We start from the raw sequence: 14,106 nt of genomic DNA on the forward strand, positions 1-14,106 counted from the left end.
TTTTGCTTTTAAAGTCTAAAAATTAGAGAATATATGTTGTATGTGCAGCTCGGGTTTGTGTCTGGTAGGTATGAGGTATGAGGTTGTGTGTGGGTGTGAATGTAAAATTAAATTTAGATGAAACATAGTAAGGAAAAACACATTTAGATGAACATAGTGACGCTTTGGGTGAGACACACACACATCTCACATACACACAGGAACTGAAAATGTTCAGCAGCTTCAAAAAAGCTTTCGGAATTCTGCCTTTTAATCATTCATTCAGACCCCTGTTTTTGAGCTCCTAGTATATTACAGGTACCAAATGGACCCTAGGAATATAAAGCCAGGTGATACATTTAAACCTCGCTGTCCAAGAGTATGCAATCTACTGGGATAGACACAGTAACCCGACAATTATAGGACAGAGTATGATAAGGGACATGATAAAAGCAAGTTCAGATTTGCCCTGTGAGGCCAGATGCAGGGCGGCAGTGAATAGAGAAAATATCTAATGTGTCATTTGTTTTTCAAAACAGAAGATGTTTCTCCCATTCTTGCACCATCCCAGCTGAGACTAATCTTTAAACTCAAAGAAATCGTAAGACTTTAATATTTGTGTGTCAAGTTGAAGAAATACAATGGCAAACTTACTCAAAATGTTTCATTGCTGTAGTCTCAAAAATCTCAAGTTTAGTGACTAACAAAATTATTTTTAAAACAACAGAAAATCGTCATTTAATATTACTCATTCAAATGATTTTTAAAGTACCTATTCTATGCTAAGCGCTGGTGCCCGTGCTAGCGAGCATGGTTATTTTGTCTTAGCTCTTTCAAAAGGGGGCCACTCTAGTCCTAACTTCTTATAAATCTAAATTGGTTTCACAGTGGGAAAGTGGTCCTATTTCCCTTCCTTGACAAAAAGCAAAGTGATCATTTTCTCAGCACAATCTCACAAGAGTTGTAGGTGTTGTCTAAAGGTACTGTATCTAATTGCGTAATAACACAAAGATCATGATAGACTGTTGGACAAGATAACTATCTTAAACACCTTAGCTCTTTTCAAACTAACCTAATGAGTTCCTTTATGCATAGTTGTGACATTAATATAGGGCTCTTGTGAAACAAACACGAGGCAAATAAACATGCAAACATAGCAGACATAAAAGATCTACTGTGATAAGTTTATGTTGAAACCAACGGTTCCCTTGAAAATATTACAGCTCTTTAAGGGCCCCGTGTCTGGATTCATGCAAAACCCAACTAACTTTGTCCTAGAAGTTTATAACTTTTTATACTATATTCTTAAAATCCCCTCATAATGCCAGAAGTAGATAGTCTAAGCTCCCTCTACAGCTCTTCAAATATGGACTCTGCTGATTTTACCAATTGTGCTCCTGGGTTTAGTTTCTCTGGCTGAGTGAGGGAAAGGCTTCTGCTTCCAGAGGTCAAGCATTATCTTGATTTAGCAGGTTGAGCCCCTGAATCACTGCTACGCTCAGTAGCAAAGAATGCAGCCTGGGAAGGATTAATTACCAAAGCCAGTAATCCTGACTCCAACCTCCAAAAATATGGGGAAGTCCAAAGAAAATCTTGAAAGTGATTTGCAACATTCTGTTCAAATCAGCCTCATGAGTAATGTCACTTTGACACCTCTTACCCATGTAAACATAATTATCACAGACACATCAGCTATTTCTTCTGAACCTTCTCCTTTTCACCCTAAGGCTCAATTTTCTCTCCTCTGAAAGAAGATCAACATAGTTTTGCTAACAGCTTCTTCCTCAATCTTCCTAGTGAAACAAATATCCTCAAAGTGTAAGAGCGCCAGTAGCTCGTTTTATGACAAGTCGTGTATACTCCCACAGGCTTGGGCAAAAATTATTTATGCACTTTGGTCTCAAGCCCAGGGAATATAGATTCTCTTGGCGAAATATGGTAAACTAGACCAAACTGCAATTCCTGTCATTTCGAATCAGCAAAAATCTCATTTTATTACGAAATAACTAGAGATGAGATTCCCAGTTGGCCGTTAAAACTCCTAAACAGGTACCACTTCTTTCATTTATTTTGATCTGGACTTGGCTCAAATTTTGCCATGAGTAGACATGTCTGCTGTCTCACAGGAGTAATTCTATCAATAAAAATATTTAAAGCTGAGGTTATTTATCCATTGAACGTAAATAAAAGGCATCATTGATTTATACATATACTATATTCAAATTATAATGCATACACATACCAAGCCAAGCCATCTGCTAGAGCGTGAAAACTGCCTAATCCAGGATCTTGGGTTCAGAGTGCTCAAAGTATCTTAATATATCTCCTCCCTCAACAAAAGTTCGAAAAAATAATTAGAAAAAATAATAGAAAATGAAAAACAGTAAATAGTATAAACAAGTCTTATTTGGAATATAATATCATAGGCTAATGTCTGGGCATAAATATAATTAATCCAACTATAACTGAGGAGAAAATGTGTTAAAATAGCTGACATAGCAAGAAATGTAATTGTCAAGGGATGCTAAAATCCCCAAATTTATTACACACATGTACTCAACATGGGTCACATAGGGGAATTCTTTTCCTTCACAATAAACCATTGGGGGATTTTGAAAATAATATCGTACCAAGGCAAGAGCTTAATGAACTGCAGATCTGGAAACTTACATCCGCATCCACTGCGTCCAGCTCAAGGTGTGGAAGGAGGCTCATCCTGGACTCGATGGAAAAGAAGGTAATTCTGATGGCCGCATACTTGCTCTGCCCGCCCCTTAAAGGTACCTGGAAATTAACATTGAATGGTTGGTATCACAAGTCATGCTTTTTCTCCGTTAAGCCAGCATCATACATATCTAAGGTTACCCTTTCGTCTGCCGCCCCTCTGGACAAGGGAAAGTGGGAAGGCAGATTTGTTCTACAGCCCAAAAGGAATGAGAGTGGAGGGCATGGTGGCGGGAGGTGGGCCAGAGACGCCATTACCAAGTGGTATGCTCAAAGCTCAGTGTCCCCTAAACACGGGGGAGGGGGCAGGCCTGAACTTGGAACTCGCCTGTGAACTTACATTCTCTAACAGCTTCATTGTCTCTCCAAGAGTTCCTTTCTCTTCATTTGTGCTCAAGCTCTTAATGAGTCATCCGAGGCCTTCGGCTCCAGCCAAACGCCACGTCCTCCTTCCTCACGACTCGCTTCTACCACCCCTCTATCCTCTCACTTTCCACAAAACGCGCATTCGTGCATGTGCTTAGGGCTTATTATGTGCCAGTACGAATCCAGGCCTTGGGGATACATTGACGAACAGGACAGGATGTGTCCTTTCCGTCAGGGAGTTTATGTGGGAGCAGGGGCACAGTGAAAGACAACAAATATAGAAACCAAGAAGTAAATGAATCACATTGAAGTGGCAATAAGCATTGGGAAACTAAAGAGGACATTTCCATGAGAAGGCAGAGAGTTAGAGAGGAAGCTCCCTAATTAAAATGGTCAAAATGGCCTCTCTGTGGATGTAACTTCTGAGCAAAACCTTTATCTGAACAGCAGGAATGGCAAATGCAAAGGCATTGAGGTAGGAGTAAAGCTAGCTCATTCATTCAAGGGCACACAAAGCAGCCCGATTTGGCTGAAGCAGAGTAATTAGAAAGATGGGGGTTTGAACCAGGATGGCAGTGGGCAGAATTCTAAAATGGCCCCCACGATTTCTCACAGAAAATGACCCCTTTCGCTGTATTTCATTAATTCTTTTCTTGTCTGTGATGGATGAGAAAGCCAGAAGAAAGGTTGTATGGCGTTTTTTTTCTGCACATCTAACCACACTTAGTTTTTTTCCAATTGTTTTATTTGTTATTGATTTCTTTTCTATTTGTTTAAATTTTTTATACAGGTTTGTGTTTCTTTAATGAGACTTAGTTCTTCCCTCCCTTCTTGTGTTTACTAAGTTGAGTAGTAATTCACAGGCCGAGTCACAGAATGGGTTAATCCCTTTGCAGTCTGGGTACAGCCGAGTTTCCGCCCTTGGTTCAAATGCTAAGTGAACCTGCATAACCAGCTTCAGGTGCAGTTTAATCTCTAGGCCACTGTTTATTTGTCGAAGGCCTTGCTGTGCACTCCTGTAGGTCAAAAGGCACAGAAATGAGAGGTGGCAGAGAGGTCAGACCCTGGAGAACTGTGGAAACAGCCAGCACTCTGATAGGCTTGGCCATTAGCTCCCTGTGTGGCCTGGGCCACTTCTCAGAGCTCCTCGAGCTTCGGCTTCCACTTCTGTACACGAGGGCCATGGCCCAGAGATGCCCTAAATCCCCCGCGACCCCCCCCCCCAAGAGACAGCTCTGGGAAGAGGGGGAGGCCAATCTAGTTGGAGAGACAATTATTCCTGGCTTGATCTTAAGCTGCATTTTCTAAGGAACAGTCCCTAATATTCGTTCATTCGATATTTATTGGGTGGGCTCTTTGTTAATTACTTTAATACATCATTACATTGAATCACCACAGAAGACTGTGGAATATTTACTCTTATTCTGACAAATTTTAGATGATATAATTTGGATCGAGAGAGTTTAAGAAATTTCCTCAAATCACACAATTAGCAGCAAAGTTATACTACCTCAGTTTTCACAAATCTCACTCTTTCATGTTTTAGCTCTATTCAACTGCTGTGGGGTAAAATACAGATTAAAAGCAATGTTCACCTACTCAAAGATCTTAAAATAATATAAATGACATAAATGTCATGCCAACCCTGTACTAAACACTATACTAGATGGTTTACATTATTTTCACTGCAAAGAATATCTTTTTGTTCCCCATCTTCATGACAGAAACTAGGACTCAGAGAGAAATTTTCCCAAAGTTCCACATCTAAACTACGATGAGACAGAACTGCTGGTTTGTCTAAGGGCAAAGCTCATTCTCTTCCAAGGCTCCTTGTTGCTCCAATGGGACAGAGACCCATTGGAATGGGACTGGGAAATGGGACCGTGTTACACAGTGAGACAAAAACACATGGTGGGCAGAGCACGAAGCACACAGAGCAAAGCGAGGGCTCCTTATGAAGAGTAAACCAAAGGCATTGAGAGACGAATGCTCTCCTATCGGCAGGAGGAGGGGGAAGTGCACGGGGTGTAGGTAAGCAGAGTGGGCTTTCCAGGTAGAGAAGAATCAGCATGTGCCAAGCTTAGGCTCAGAGGATGACTCTCTCCTACTGCACACCCAAAGCAACAGGCTCCCAATCTCTTTCTATCCATCCAGTGCAAAGGACCAGGTTCTGAAAAAGAAAAGTGAGCTCTCCTGCTGCCTTTCTGATAACTAATCTTTGATGCACTTGACCCAGCACAATCAGAAATGCCAGGAATTCAGAGATGACCTTACCCCCACTCCTAGAAAAGCCTTAGTCTTCGTCCAGTGCAAACTTGGCAACCCCACGCAAAATAAAAGACACACATTCACAAGTTTCCTGTCCCTAGGAGTGTGCTCCAGGTCTCTGCTACATGGTGAGTATGTTGGGAGGATTTGCCAGAATTCTTTAAAAGGAGTAGTTATTATGTGATGACTTAGAAGCCACTTCTCTACTGGAGGATTGGTCAGGAAGGGATTACATTTACACTACTGAGGTCAAGGCGATTTCTGTAAATGGGAAGGCAGATGTATTAGAAAGATTTATGCTAAACTATTCTTATGACCAATGTAAGTCAGGAACATATGTTTTTATTCTCCAATTAGGATGCTTTTACATAGTCTGGTCAGCCATTATACTTAATGATGAATAATATTTACTTAGGAAAATAATAAATATTTTTACCATATAAAAACAGCATCTACTACAACTTCCCTATCCTGAAGCATTTTACTTAATCCTGGTCTTAGTGCTGGGATTCCTGGTACTTCATTTAAAAGAAAAGGTATAGTCAGGTGGCTGTGACCATTAGTACCCACATGATTTCTATTTATTCAGTACACCCTGTTGAATAGCTGAGGTGGACAGGAATTGTGTGCCCTTCTGATAGAGGACTGACGTCTTCTTCAGTGTCCTCATTCATGACACATATGACCTGGCATTTGGCACCATGAAGACTAGGAACGCAAATGGTAGTTCCTGGAAAACTGACCGTAGTCTCCAGGTTTCTATATTTCTGCAGAGATGGTGGGGAGCAATTGCCTCCTCTCCGTCTTTTCCTTCCCTCCTCGTGTCTTTCTTCTCCTCCAAATCCATTGCCACCTCCTCTCTCCCCTAGACTGCTCACTCTCTTACTCTTCTTTTGAAACTCAGATCCAAGTATTGGAGCCCTTCCTGATTGCCCAACTGCCTCTGACACGATGGTGTGTGACCGTAACAATGTGTTTGGGTCTTTGGGGAAGTACATAAGTCAACCACATTTCACCTCCCACCTGGGATTAAAACAAAAGCACCTTTTATTTTTCTAACGTAAAACAGAATAAGAGAAAATACAAAGTATGAAAAGGAATTGTATTTCCTTATTTTATAATTTGATTCTTCCCGGAGGATAAATTTTGATGGGGAAAGTTGACGGTGGGAGTGAAATAAATAACATAGGCAGAAATGCTTCAAAAGGGGGAGAAGAGGAAAGAAGTAAAAATTAAAATAAAAAAAAGAAGAGAAGGGTAACTGAGAACAATGGCCAATAGAATGAATGAAAATTATATTTTATTTTTTATTTAATTTGAATTTTTTTTAGTATAACGAGTTAAGGTTTTCACATTGACTATTTGTATTAATTCTATTGCAAATTGTCTATTTATATTATATGTACGTTTTGTTGTAGTTTTCATATTTTCTTTATGATTTCATTTCATTTATGAAATTCTTAAAAATTATGTGCCACATTTTAGTTTTCCAACATTAGATTTTTCTTTTAATTTTGTTTATAGTACTTTTTACCTCAATATTTAAATTTTTGATATTTTGATATTTCTTTTATTTTTTTGCCTTTCTTTTTATACTTAGAAAGGTTTTTCTCCTTATAAGAATAGATGTCTTCCTTTATATTTTCTTGTACTCCTCTTATGTTTTTTATTTTTATATTTACATACTTTATTACTTCATAATATCGTTTTGAAGTAGTACCCGGCACCTAAAAATCACAGACTTCGCTCATAATGTGGTGCAGAGCCTAGTACATTAATGCAGATGTGACATCATCAACATGGTGAAATAAACATTTCCTACCATCTTCCCCTCAAAGAACAATGATTTTTGTCAATTAACCAAGGCCTTTTTGGGAGTCCGGGAGTCCCACTAACACATTTCAGCATACTATTTGAGAGGGAAAAAAAAATCCAAGGTTGGATGCATTGAAGAGGGTGAGAGGAGAGGAATAATTTCATTTAACCCCATCTCACCTTCCCCACGCTGGCATAGCTCAGCACCAAGAGAAACTTTCTCAGCCTGTGATTTCTTGGATGAGAGTAAGTGGAGTACACGAGCAAGCTCCTGGCTTCCTTCCCCAGCTCTTAATTAAATGTTTCATGCAAGCTCCATCATAATCACAAAATGAAAACCTATAGTAGATACACAGAAGATAAATAGAAGAGAATCAAAGTATACCACTATGGAAAATCATCAATTCACAAAGGGAGACAAGAGAGGAAGGAAGGAACAAGGGAATTGCAAAACAGTCAGAAAACAATAAGATCACATTCGTAAGTCCTTACCTGTCAATATTATTTTAAATGTAAATGGATTAAATTCTCCAAACGAAAGGCATAAAGTGGTTGAATGAAAATTCCAACTCTATGCTTGCCTAGACTCACTTCAGCTTCAAAGACATACATAGGCTCAATAGGAAGGATGGAAAAGGATATTACACACAAATGGAAACCCAAAAAGAGTAAGAGTAGCTACACTTATATCAGAGAAAATAGACTTTAAGTCAAAAACTGTAATAAGAGACAAAGAAGGTCATTATAAAATGGTAAGGTGTGTCAATTTATTGAGATGATATAAGAATCATAAATATATACTTACCCAACATCAGAGTGCCTAAATATATTAAGCAAATACTAACAGAACTGAAGGCAGAAAAAAAATATAATAATAGGGGAATTCAATACTCCAAAAAATATAATAATAGGGGAATTCAATAACAGATTGATCATTCAGATAAAAAAATCAATAAGGAAACACTGGACTTGAATCATATTTTAGATCAAATGGATGTAACAAAACATTCTATCCAACAGCAACAAAACACACATTCTTCTCAAATGCAAAAAAAAAAAAATTCTTCATGATAAATCACGTGCTAATTCACAAAACAAGTCTTAGAAAATTTAAGAAGTTTGAAATCATACCAGGTATCTTTTCGTACACAATGGTATGAATGTAGAAATCATAAGCAAGAGAGGAAATGAAAAATTCACAAATATGTGGAGATAAACAACACTTTCCTGGAAAACCAGTGGGTTGAAGAAGCAATCAAATGGAAAATTAAAAAAAAATATTTTGAGACAAACAAAAATTAAACAGTATAGCAAAACTTACGTGATGAAGAAAAAGAGGTTTTACAGTGATAAAAACCTACATTAAGAAAAAAATAAAGAATCTAACTTACATCTTTTAGGAACTAGGTAAAGAATAATAAACTAAATCCAAAATTAGCAAAATGAAGAAAATAACAAAGATCAGAGTAGAAATAAATGAAATAGAAACCAGAAAAACAATAAAAAAGATCAACAAAATGAAGAGCAGTTTTTTTTAAATTAAAAAAAAAATTAACAAACTTTTACCTAGATAAGAAGAAAAGAAAGAAGACTCAAAATTAGAAATGATAGAAGAGGCATTACAACTCATTAGGAAAGTCTGAAAGCTTTTCCTCTAAATCAGGAATAAAACAACGGCGTCCACTGTCACCATTCATATTCAACACAGTACTGGAAGTCCTTTACAGAGCATTTCCGCAAGAAAAAAAAAGGCATACAAATTTGAAAAGAAGAAGTAAAATTTTCTCTGTTTGCAGATGACACGGCCCTATTTGTATAAAACCTAACCCTTCCCACTACACACAAAACTGTTAGAACTAATAAACAAATTCGGTAAAGTTGCAGGATACAAAATCAGCATACAAAAATTAGTTCCTTAATACGACAATGATCTATTGAGAAAGGAAATCACGATAGCAATCTCATTAGCAATAGCATCAAAAACAATAAAATACTTAGGAATAAATTTAACCAAGGAAGGGAAAGATCTATACACTGAAAACTATAAGACATTAATGAAAGAAATTGAAGGTGACAAAACTAAACGGAAAGATATCCTGTGTTCATGGATCAGAAGAATTAATATTGTTAAAATGCCCAAAGGCATTTGTAGATTCAGTGTCATCCCTATCAAAATTCTAACAGCATTTTTTACAAAAACAAAAAAGCAATCCTAAAACTTCAAACAGCCAAAGCAATTCTGAGGATGAAGAACAAAGCTAGAGGCATCATAGTTCTTGATTTCAAACTAGAATACAAATATATAGTAATCAACATAGTGTGATTATGGTATTAAAACAGGCATATAGACCAAAGACACAGAATTGAGAGTCTAGAAATAAACCTACGCATATACGGTCAGCTAATATTTAACAAGAGAACCAAGACTACTCAAAGGAAAGGACAGTATCTTCAACAAGGGGTGTTGGAAAAAAACGTATATTCACATGCAAAAGAATGAAATTAGATCTCTATTTTAATCTGCTCATAAAAATTAATGTGAAACATTTGAAAGACTAAATGTAAGACCTGAAACCATAAAACTCCTAGAATAAAGCGCAGGGGAGAAACTCCTTGATGTTGATCTTAGCAACAATTTTTCAGATATGACACCAAAAGCCCAAGTAACAAAAGCAAAACTTAACAAGTGCGACTACACCAAACTAAAAAGCCTCTGCACAACAAAAGCATCAATAAGATAAAAAGATATCTTATGGATTAACAAAAAATATTTTCAAACCATATACTTAATAAGGGGTTAATATGCAGAATGTAAATAAACTCATACAACTCAAAAGAAAAAAGTCTGTTTAAAAAATGAACAGATGATCTGAATAGACATCTATTTTTCCAAAGGAGGCACATACACAGCCAACAGGTGCATTAAAAGGGTGTTCAAAATCACTAATCATCGAGGAAATACAAATTAAAAACATAATAAGAGATCACCTCACACTTGTTAGAATTAACAAAAAATGACATTATTATTACTGTTATGCAAAAGACAACAGGTAATAAATTTTGGCAAGAGTGTGGAGAAAAGAGAATCCTCACGCACTGTTGGTGGGAATGTGCATTGATCGGCCACTTTAGAAAACAGCATGGAGGCTACTCAGAAGAATTGAAAACAGAACTACGATATGATGCAGTAAGACCATTTCTGAGTATGTATCCAAAGAAAATGAAATCAGTATCTTGAAGAGATATCTGCACCCATGTTTATTACAGCATTATTCATAATAGCCAAAATGTGGAAACAACCTAAATGTTTTGAATGAATGAACGAAAAAAGAAAATGTGATGAACACACACACACACACACACGCACGCACACGCACACACACACACAGTACTATTATTCAGCCATAAAAATGAAGGAAATTCTTCCATTTTCAACGATATGGATGAATCTTGAGGGTATTAGGCCAAGTGAAAAAAAGTCAGGCAGAAAAATGCAAATACCGTCTGATCTCCCTTATAATGTGCAATCTAAAAATGCCAAACTCATAAAAACAAATTGTAGTTGCTAGGGGCCAAGATGTGGGGTGGTATGAGGGGAAAGTGGGTGGGTAGGAAGGAGAGATGTTGGTCAAAGGAAACAAACTTTCAGTTATAAGTTCTGGGGACCTAATGTACAGCATGGCCACTATAGTTAACAATACTGTATCATTATGTAGTTGAAAGCTGCCAAGAAAGAAGAGCTTAAATACACACACACACACACACACACACACACACACACACACACAAACACATACACGCAGTAATTGTATGAGGCAATGGATGTGCTAACTTACTTTATTGTGGTAATTATTTTGCAATATATGTTATCAAATCATCACATTGTACACCTTAACCTTACAAAACATTACACATCAATTTATCTCAATAAATCTAGGGAAAAAAAGAGTTATTGCAGCATTGACGCATTACTGTGCTTGACTTAAGTACACACTCAACTATTTCACCAAAAATGAGATTGACAGATATACCTAGGATATATTTCAACAGACCAAATCGCTCACCTTTCTATCAAGAATATAATAAGGATATATTTAAAAGAAGATGGCCCTAAATTCTGCTTATTGCATAATCTTTTGATACTTAAAGAAAAATAAAAGGTAAGAGATTTAAAAAAAATAATTTGCATTAAGTCCCAGAAAGGTTTAAATATTGGCAAATGCTTGCTCCCTCTAGGCTAGCCTGCCCCGTACTCAAAGTGTAGTCTTCAGACCAGCAGCAGCATTGGCATCATGTAGGAGCTTGTTAGAACTGGAGACTGCCTAGTCCCAGGAATTAAACAGAAATCTGTTAATTCATGAGACACCCCGGTGGTTCCTAGGCACATTGCAGTCTGAGAAGCACTGCTCTATTGTAAACTTTTGCTTTTTCAACTCTCAAATGTGTCAACACCGTCTACTGCTAGTGACCTAACTGAGAAGCATTATTTCCACAGAATGTTCAGAGAGAACCCATTTTATTTTCACAAGGGAGTGAGAAGAAAAAATAATTGAAACAGAAAAACTCAATATAAATAGAAATCTCAGCCTCAGATTACAATCTAGCAAATTTTCAAGAGAGCAAGGAATTCATTGTTATCACAGCAGGTTCATGGAAAGAAAGCAGCGTTGCATACTCCTCTGTGTCCACCATGAAACTAACCTACTTCATCCAATCCACTTTCTGCTTGCTGAAGTCCCATTCCGGTGTTTGGAACTCTCAGGCCAGGTGAATTTTGGCAATATGCTAGAGAAAGACATGCTCCCTGATCCTAGCCAGCAATTCTACATCTCGATAACAACTCTAAATAAATTTGATCAAATTTTATATACTAGTGCATAAAAGCCTGATTACTGAGCATTGATGAAGAAGAAGAAGAAGGAGGAGGAGGAGGAGGAGGAGGAGGAGGAGGAGAAGAAGATACAACACAAATGTCTATCAACATGACAATGGACCAAAAAATTGTGGCGTGTTTAAATTCTAGACTACTACAAAGCATTTTAAATGAATGAATCTCATATTTTGACAGGAATGATTCTCAAAAACATAAACAACTTGAAGCAGAATGCATAAAATGTGAAATTATTCACATCAAATTCAAAAACTTGAAAAACACTTAGCAGTATATGAATACCTACAGATACAGATGTATAAAACCATTCCTGGAATCAGCGATATTGAATTTATGATGATCTCTCTGAAGGAGAGAGAGAACACAATTAGAAAAGGGACATAAATGTTTCCATATTATTCTCTATTTTTACCATTATATTCAAAATCTTTCACAATAAAAAAGAACAGTTGGTGAGGAAATGTGTCATCTCTAACTGGAAAAAGAGAACAAATGGCAACAACAGCCAAAAAACTCCATAAAATAAAAATAAGTATCCATAAAATTTCTTAGAGAAGCTATGGCTTTTAAATAAATGGAACTCCTCAAATTATTTTTAACCTAATAATGATTACTTTTTCAGCTGAAGGATGATCAAATTACCTCCTCGTCCCTGTCACCTGGTCTCATTTACTTTGCTTCTTATATGAATCAATACCGATCACAGAAATTTCTGAGTCCATAAAGGGACCTGTGGTCCAGAACTACCGAATTTGACACAAATTTAACCAAAGTCAGAATTTTCTTTTTGGTCCATGTTGGTAGAAGAAAATACATCTTGGGATATATTTTCATTAGGAAACAGATTTCATGCAGGTTGATAGTATGAACTTTTAAAGTTCGGTCAGTTGCGAGAGGTGTAACATTGAATCTCACTGAATGCAGGTGGAAACTATAGTTCATAGAGTTGTTATTAGGATTAAATGCGATATAAAATAGTACTATATTTGGCTCACAGTATTTTATATATGATGGCTAACAGTAATAATGATGATAGCGATAATTAAGACTGGGACTAGCCTAGGCTTGATAGTTGTTTTTGTTTGTAAGTTTGTTCGTTTGTTTTGCTTTTTTACATTCAGGACTGTGTGGTATCTTGAGGAGATACATAATCTATTTTCTTGGGTAAATGAACAAGTCACCAAGTCAACAAGTCACCAAACAAAACAGTGCACAGGTCTGGCTTTTGTTCAGGTGTAAAGATGAGCTAAGGAAGACTAACAGAGAGCTCTTTCTAACTCACTTTCCCTTTTAACGTTAGCCTTTCTTCCTGCACCATCCCAACTGTAAGTTCACTGTTATTACTATTTGGGACAACTGATGAAAATACAAATCCTAAAATAAGAGTTTTTTAACTTGATATTTCACTGAAATAAGTTATAAGTTTTTAAAAACTTGAACTTTGATTGCTTTATTTTCAACATGAAGTCTCCACAAATAAATTAGGAAGTGACAACCTAGTTTTTGCCATGGCATATCTTGCCTTTCGTGCAAAGTTTTGAGTAAGAAATTTATGAGACCATGAATTTTGTTAACACCTATACCCTCACACCCATACTCCATACATACGCTCCTCTCAATGACCTTAGGATAAGCTTATTGGGGTCTGAGATAGCCCCTTGGCTACCAATGGAACTGTGGGTATAAATAGAGTTGGAAAATTAGGGGCAGCATCATAGAGCCAGCTGGCTTAATACTTCATGGTTTGGGCTCAGAGTGGGGCCTTCTCTCTATTTCCTCTTCACCTTGCCCTTCATTGATCGGTGCCCACATATTATGCTGTATCCCACCCACTCTCCTGCCTCAGCCCCAAATGGTAGTTTTGTCTCTGAAATGAAAGAGTGAAACTTTTCCGATCCTTCTTCAGAACAGAAAGAAACCCTAGAGATGACAATACGATATAACATCTCAGAGATCCACTTCGAGAAAATAAATCAGGGCATTCTCATTCCAAGAACTAAATGGAGCTTTGGAAACTGCAAAGGACAATAATCTTCGAAGATCAAAAGTTACTACACCCAAGA

General features: G+C 37.1%; 1 long non-coding RNA gene across 1 annotated transcript in view; it reads right to left on the reverse strand.

The window, feature by feature from the left end:
• Window positions 1-14,106, reverse strand: part of LOC111737553 — a 95,072-nt gene that overhangs the window by 35,961 nt on the left and 45,005 nt on the right. The window contains exon 2 of the long non-coding RNA XR_002779472.1: window positions 2,650-2,763. This is a non-coding gene — a long non-coding RNA (uncharacterized LOC111737553). The remainder of the gene's footprint in view (window positions 1-2,649; window positions 2,764-14,106) is intronic.

Source organism: Pteropus vampyrus, unplaced genomic scaffold (assembly GCF_000151845.1).
Source record: "Pteropus vampyrus isolate Shadow unplaced genomic scaffold, Pvam_2.0 Scaffold28, whole genome shotgun sequence".
Classification (NCBI taxonomy): domain Eukaryota; kingdom Metazoa; phylum Chordata; class Mammalia; order Chiroptera; family Pteropodidae; genus Pteropus; species Pteropus vampyrus.